The sequence below is a fragment of the Kogia breviceps genome, chromosome 2 (assembly GCF_026419965.1).
Source record: "Kogia breviceps isolate mKogBre1 chromosome 2, mKogBre1 haplotype 1, whole genome shotgun sequence".
Taxonomy (NCBI): Eukaryota; Metazoa; Chordata; class Mammalia; order Artiodactyla; family Physeteridae; genus Kogia; species Kogia breviceps.
The window spans coordinates 84,157,266-84,163,265 of NC_081311.1; the positions used below are offsets into that span (position 1 = coordinate 84,157,266).

Sequence of the window (6,000 nt, forward strand, 5' to 3'; positions counted from 1 at the left end):
CAGCTTTAAAGATGCAAGAAGAAAGATCTGTCTTGTAACTGAATCTGTGTAACCTTGACGATGCCCTTGTAACAGCAAAGTTTCCAGTGTTCCTAGGAAAGAAAGAAATGTTACTTAGCGCTTGATATTTTAAAAGGGATTCCGGAAGCTGACCAGTCCAGAGGACAAAGGCAGCTGCCTGCATCTGAATCTCTACTCACATCCTCAATAAAACACAAACAAACAAACAAGCCTTCAGCTTTACTAGGAGAGCGAATGCCATGAACTGAACTTCAAATTACTTCTTAAGTAGAAGAAAGAAAATACCTCAAATTCCAACAGAGCTCCTCCCACTGTTGCCAAGGACTTAAGTGAAACCCAGGCTTAAATCCTTCTATGAAGAGAAAGTCCAACACCAAGAACTAAATACTGAACACAGGTTGGGTACTTGACTGGAAAAGAGAAGAGGTTTGAAAGAGAATGGGACAGGAGGTGGCAGCCTTGAAGAAGCCTTGCTTCTGGGAAGAGTCAGATGAATAGAGAAAGGGCAATGCCCTTTGGAGGTCTTGTGGTGAAGGAAAAGAAGGAAGTAAAAGGAGGGAATTATAGATCCGCAGAAATAAAAGACAACCAGTCCCTCCCTCAGTGTGGTTATTAAAAACTGCACTTCAGTATACAGTGAGAAGAGGACATTCTTGAACTATGAACCCTGTGTCAAAATGTCTAGTAGCACTAAAACATCAAAATAGCTGCATATAAATCTACTGCAAAAAGAAAAAAAAATACATTTCTTATGATGAGAAGATGAATCATAACATTTCACCTGATGGAAATCCCCCCATCAATAAAACGACAAAGCAGAGGAAAATTGTAAGACCTTATGTCAAACTCTCAAGCTGAACAAAGTATCATATATTTGGATACACACACACACACACACACACACACCTAGAATCAGGAATTCAAAACCTAAGAATATATTCGGCAAAAATTGGAAGAAATACAGCAGGAGTTGATAAGATTCAGGATAGAAATTGAAAATAAAGACAAAACTATCCCAGAAACAAAGAAGAATTACAAGACGCCTAAGGGAGAATATATCAAATACAAATATGTAAAAGGGGACACTGAAGAATGGCAAGAAAATACTCAAGAAATTGAAAATAAGATAAAGGAGTAAAAAGCTTTCAGAGATAAGTCGTTGAAATGAAAGCCAGGAAAGAAGAACCAAAATACATGTCACTGGAGTCTCTAAAGTAGAAACACCAAACAGTGAAGCAAAATTAATATTAACACCGTCATCCCAGATGTAACATACAGCATGATGACGATAGTTACCACTGCTGTATGGTACTTTTGAAGGTTGTTAACAGAGTGTGTCCTAAGAGTTCTCTTCACCGGAAACAGAACATTTTTTCTTTCTTTCCTTTCTTTGTATCTAAATGAGATGATGAATATTAACTAAACATTGTGATACTCATTTCACAATATATGTTAGTCAAGTCATTATGCTGTGCACAGTGCTATATGTCAATCATATCTCAATAAAACTAGAGGGGGAAACTATAATCCCAGAAAATAATCCAGAAATAAGAGAAAATTTAAATTATATATTGAAAGTACCTTCCATGTACCTTGGAAAACTGAGTGGAATAATCAACTCCAAAACATATTTTAGTAAAACTATTAGATTTTAAAGGCAGAAAGATCAAACTACTTATAGAAATAAAAATATTTAGGCTGGCAACATACAGAGCAACGCAACAGTGAAGCAGTATTTACAAGACACTAAGGAAAGAAAGTACCAGCCAAGGATTTTTGTGTCCAGCCTTTAAGGATCAAAGATGTAGACAAACAGATGAGAACTGAGTACAAAAATTTAGACAGCATCCTATGCCTTTCCTGGAGAATGAGCTTCCCCCAAACAAGAGAGAACTGAGGAAACCACCAAATGACGGATGGGCAGACTAGTATATACACATACTTTCTAATCAAATAGAACAGGTGCAACTGAAAAAAAACTGAAGGAGAAGGGAGAGAGAAAAGGGGAAGCATAATCGTGTAACTGACTGTTAAATAGGTAATAGTTGCTAATCAAATGGCACCATATAAAATGGACAGACCAGATGTTAAAGGGTTAAGAAAAAAGAAAAGAATTAATGTAAAAATATAAAAACTTAACCACTAAAGCAAAACATAAATATTCCAAAATATTGGAAACCCTGTTCCAAAACCCTAAAAGAAAAAAAATTTTTAATAGCAAAGAATACACACCAAACGGTGAAAGAAACACAATAAGTATACCATAATACATGCAGTAATTATAACAGAAAGTAACAGGACAGAGTGGAGACCAAACCATACCAGTATATGAATTTACAAATGCACTTAATTTGCCTGTTAAAAGATTTTCAACTTTGGTCATAAAGGAAAACCCAACTCTAAAAGAGCAGAAGCTGTGATCCTGGTATCAAACAAAGTAGAACAGGCTAAAGAGCATCCGAGGTGAAGAAGGACAATTTATGGCCAAAGCTTCAACTCCATTGTGCATGGCAATGGGTCTGAAGGCACTGTGGTTTGTAAACCTGAAGTCAGAAGAAAGGCTAGATGTGACATGGGGAAGCATAAGGACAAAGAAGCTGCAAGAATAAAGTAGACCTCATGACAGCAACTAAAATCCATGAGGGCAAACTGGAACCTACCTCCAACATCGATAATGCAAACAACAAAACAAACGCCACAATGAGATATCTCCAGTAATATGGCTATTCTTTTTTAAAAAGCAAAAACAAAAATGAAAAACCAGAATATAACAAATATTGAAAAGGATGTGGCCCTCGGTCCTCCTCCCGCGCCTGTTGGAGCCTGTTCACGTTGACTGACCAGAGTCTGGGAATTTAACACTCCGAGCCTGTCTGGACGGCCCCGACCCCCAGTTTTCTGTCCTTTGAAAACACGAAGAATAATGTCCCTGCATCAATTTTTACTAGAGCCAATCACCTGTCATGCCTGGAACAGGGATCGTACCCATTGCCCTGAGCCCCAATAACCACGAAATCCACATCCATAAGAACGGGAGGCAGTGGGTGAAAGCTCATGAATTCAAGGAGCACAACGGACACATCACAGGCATTGACTGCGCTCCCAAGACTGACCGCGTCGTCACTTGCAGGGTTGACCGCAATGCCTACATCTGGGGTCAGAAGGGTGGTGTCTGGAAGCCGACCCTGGTGATTCTGAGAATTAACTGTGCAGCCACTTTTGTCGAGTGGTCCCCGTTCGAGAACAAATTTGCTGTGGGCAGCGGAGCACGACTCATTTCTGTTTGTTACTTCGAGTCCGAAAATGACTGGTGCGTAAGCAAGCACATTAAAAAACCCATTCCCTCCACGGTCCTCAGCTTGGATTGGCATCCCAACAATGTCTTGCTGGCAGCAGGATCCTGTGATTTCAAATGCAGAGTGTTTTCTGCCTACGTTAAAGAAGTGGATGAGAAGCCAGCCAGTATGCCCTGGGGCAGCAAGATGCCTTTTGGTCATCTGATGTCAGAGTTTGGTGGCAGTGGCACTGGCGGCTGGGTGCTCAAGGTCAGCTTCTCCGCCAGCGGGAGCCGCCTGTACTGGGTCAGCCACGACAGCACCATGTCCGTTACCCATGCCTCAAAAAGCATGCAGATCTCAACTCTGAAGACAGAGTTCCTGCCCCTCCTGAGCGTGTCCTTCATCTCAGAGAACAGTGTCCTGGCTGCTGGCCATGACTGCTGCCCCATGCCCTTTAACTACAACGACCGCGGCTGCTTGATCTTTGTCTCCAAGCTAGACATCCCGAAACAGAGCAACCAGCGCAACATGTCGGCCATGGAGCACTTCCGCAACATGGACAAGCGGGCCACGACCGAGGACCGCAACCCGGCCCTGGAGACACTGCACCAGAACAGCATCACTCAAGTGTCTGTTTATGAGGTGGACAAGCAAGATTGTCGCAAATTTTGCACGACTGGCATCGGTGGAGCCATGACCATTTGGGATTTCAAGACCTTAGAGTCTTCTATCCAGGGCCTTCGGATAATGTGCAGCTGAGCAAGCCTCCCAGATCCAGCATGAGGACGGACAGGCTGCGCCGGGCAGCTCCGCCATTCACAAGATGGGGAGGAGAGCCAGCCGCCAGGAAACACTGAAGACACATATGGCGCAAACCTTGTTCTGTGTTTTGTCTGACAATAATTGGTGAAAGTATCGGTTTTTTAAAAGCAGCAGTGATTTGGGTTTTATTTTTTGTTTTTTTGTTTTGCTATTTCATTCCATTCTTGACCAAAGCTTCTCTTTAAGTAGTTTATTATGGAAAATTGTCACACTAACTTAAAGGAAGGGGTGGGGGAAGTATGTAAATTGTCTGCTAAAAATTTAAATAAAAATACTGAATGTGAAAAAAAAAAGAAGAAAAGGATGTGGAGCAACTGGAACCCTTGTGTGTTGCTGGTGGGAAGGCAAAATGGTACAGCTGCCGTGGAAAACATTTTGGCTGTCCCTTAATAACTTAAACTGAGAATTACCAGATGATTCAGCAATTCCACTTCTGGGTACATACCTAAAAGAAGTGAGAGCAAGGGTTCGAACATGTGCTCCCATGTTCATGGCACCGTTATTCACAAGAGCCAAAACATGCAAGCAGGGCTTCCCTGGTGGCGCAGTGGTTGAGAGTCCACCTGCCGATGCAGGGGACGCAGGTTTGTGCCCTGGTCCGGGAAGATCCCACATGCCACGGAGCGGCTGGGCCCGTGAGCCGTGGCCGCTGAGCCTGCGCGTCCGGAGCCTGTGCTCCGCAATGGGAGAGGCCGCAGCAGTGAGAGGCCCGCGTACCACAAAAAAAAAAAAAAAAAAAAAAAAAAGAAAGAAACCATGCAAGCAGCCCGGTGTCCATCAACAAATGAATGGATGAGTGAAATGTGACATACAATGGAATATTATTCAGCTTTAAAAAGAAAGGAAATATTTTTAAAAAATGGTTCTGATGCACCTAGGGGCAGGACAGGAATAAAGACGCAGACGTAGAGCATGGACTTGAGGACATGGGGAGGGGGAAGGGTAAGCTGAGATGAAGTGAGAGAGTAGCATGGACATATACACACTACCGAATGTAAAATAGCTAGCTAGTGGGAAGCAGCCACATCGCACAGGGAGATCAGCTCGGTGCTTTGTGTCCACCTAGAGGGGTGGGGTACGGAGGGAGGGAGGGAGACACAACAGGCAGGGGATATAGGGATATATGTATATGTAGAGCTGATGCACTTTGTTATACAGCAGAAACTAACACACCATTGTAAAGCAATTCTACTCCAATAAAGATGTTTTTTTTAAAAAAAGTAATGCAGGCCATTAGAAGAGCTCAATGGCCACACACCCCTTTAGAAGACAAGTTGCCTTTGTTAAAATGCTCTGATTTTTTTTATCAACAGCTTCATTTAGATATAATTGATTCATTTTAAGTGTAAGGTTCAGTGATTTTTATTACATTAACAGGATTGTGCAAACATCACCAAAATCTGTTTTTAAGCATTTCTAACATTCCAAAAAAAGAAACCTTGTACCCACTTACAGTGACTCTCTCCTCCTGCCCCTAGCCCTACATGATGAGAGACCTACTTTCTGTCTTTACAGGTTTTATGATCAATTCTTCATGAATCATTTGTGACTGGAGCTATGTTTTCAGTTAAATACAAGTTTGGATTCTGTTGTTCAAAGTTTTATAATTAAATAAGTTTTAATGTCAAAAAAAAAAAAAAAGAAAAGAAAGGAAATTCTGACGTAAGTTATAACATGATACTAAGTGAAATAAGCCAGGCACCAAAGAACAAAAACTATGAGCCCACTTCCATTAAGTCCCTAGAGGAGTCAAATTCACAGAGACAGAAAGTAGAAGGGTGGTTGCCAGGGACGGGGAGGGAAGAAGGGGGAGTGATTGTTTAATTGGTACAGAGTTCCAGTTTGGGGAGATGACAAAGTTCTGGAGATAGACTCTGGT

At 41.9% G+C, this 6,000-nt stretch overlaps 1 pseudogene; it reads left to right on the forward strand.

Moving 5' to 3' along the window:
• The first annotated feature begins 2,458 nt into the window (after nucleotides 1–2,458).
• Nucleotides 2,459–4,165, forward strand: LOC131750627 (actin-related protein 2/3 complex subunit 1A pseudogene; annotated as a pseudogene).
• Nucleotides 4,166–6,000: the final 1,835 nt, after the last annotated feature.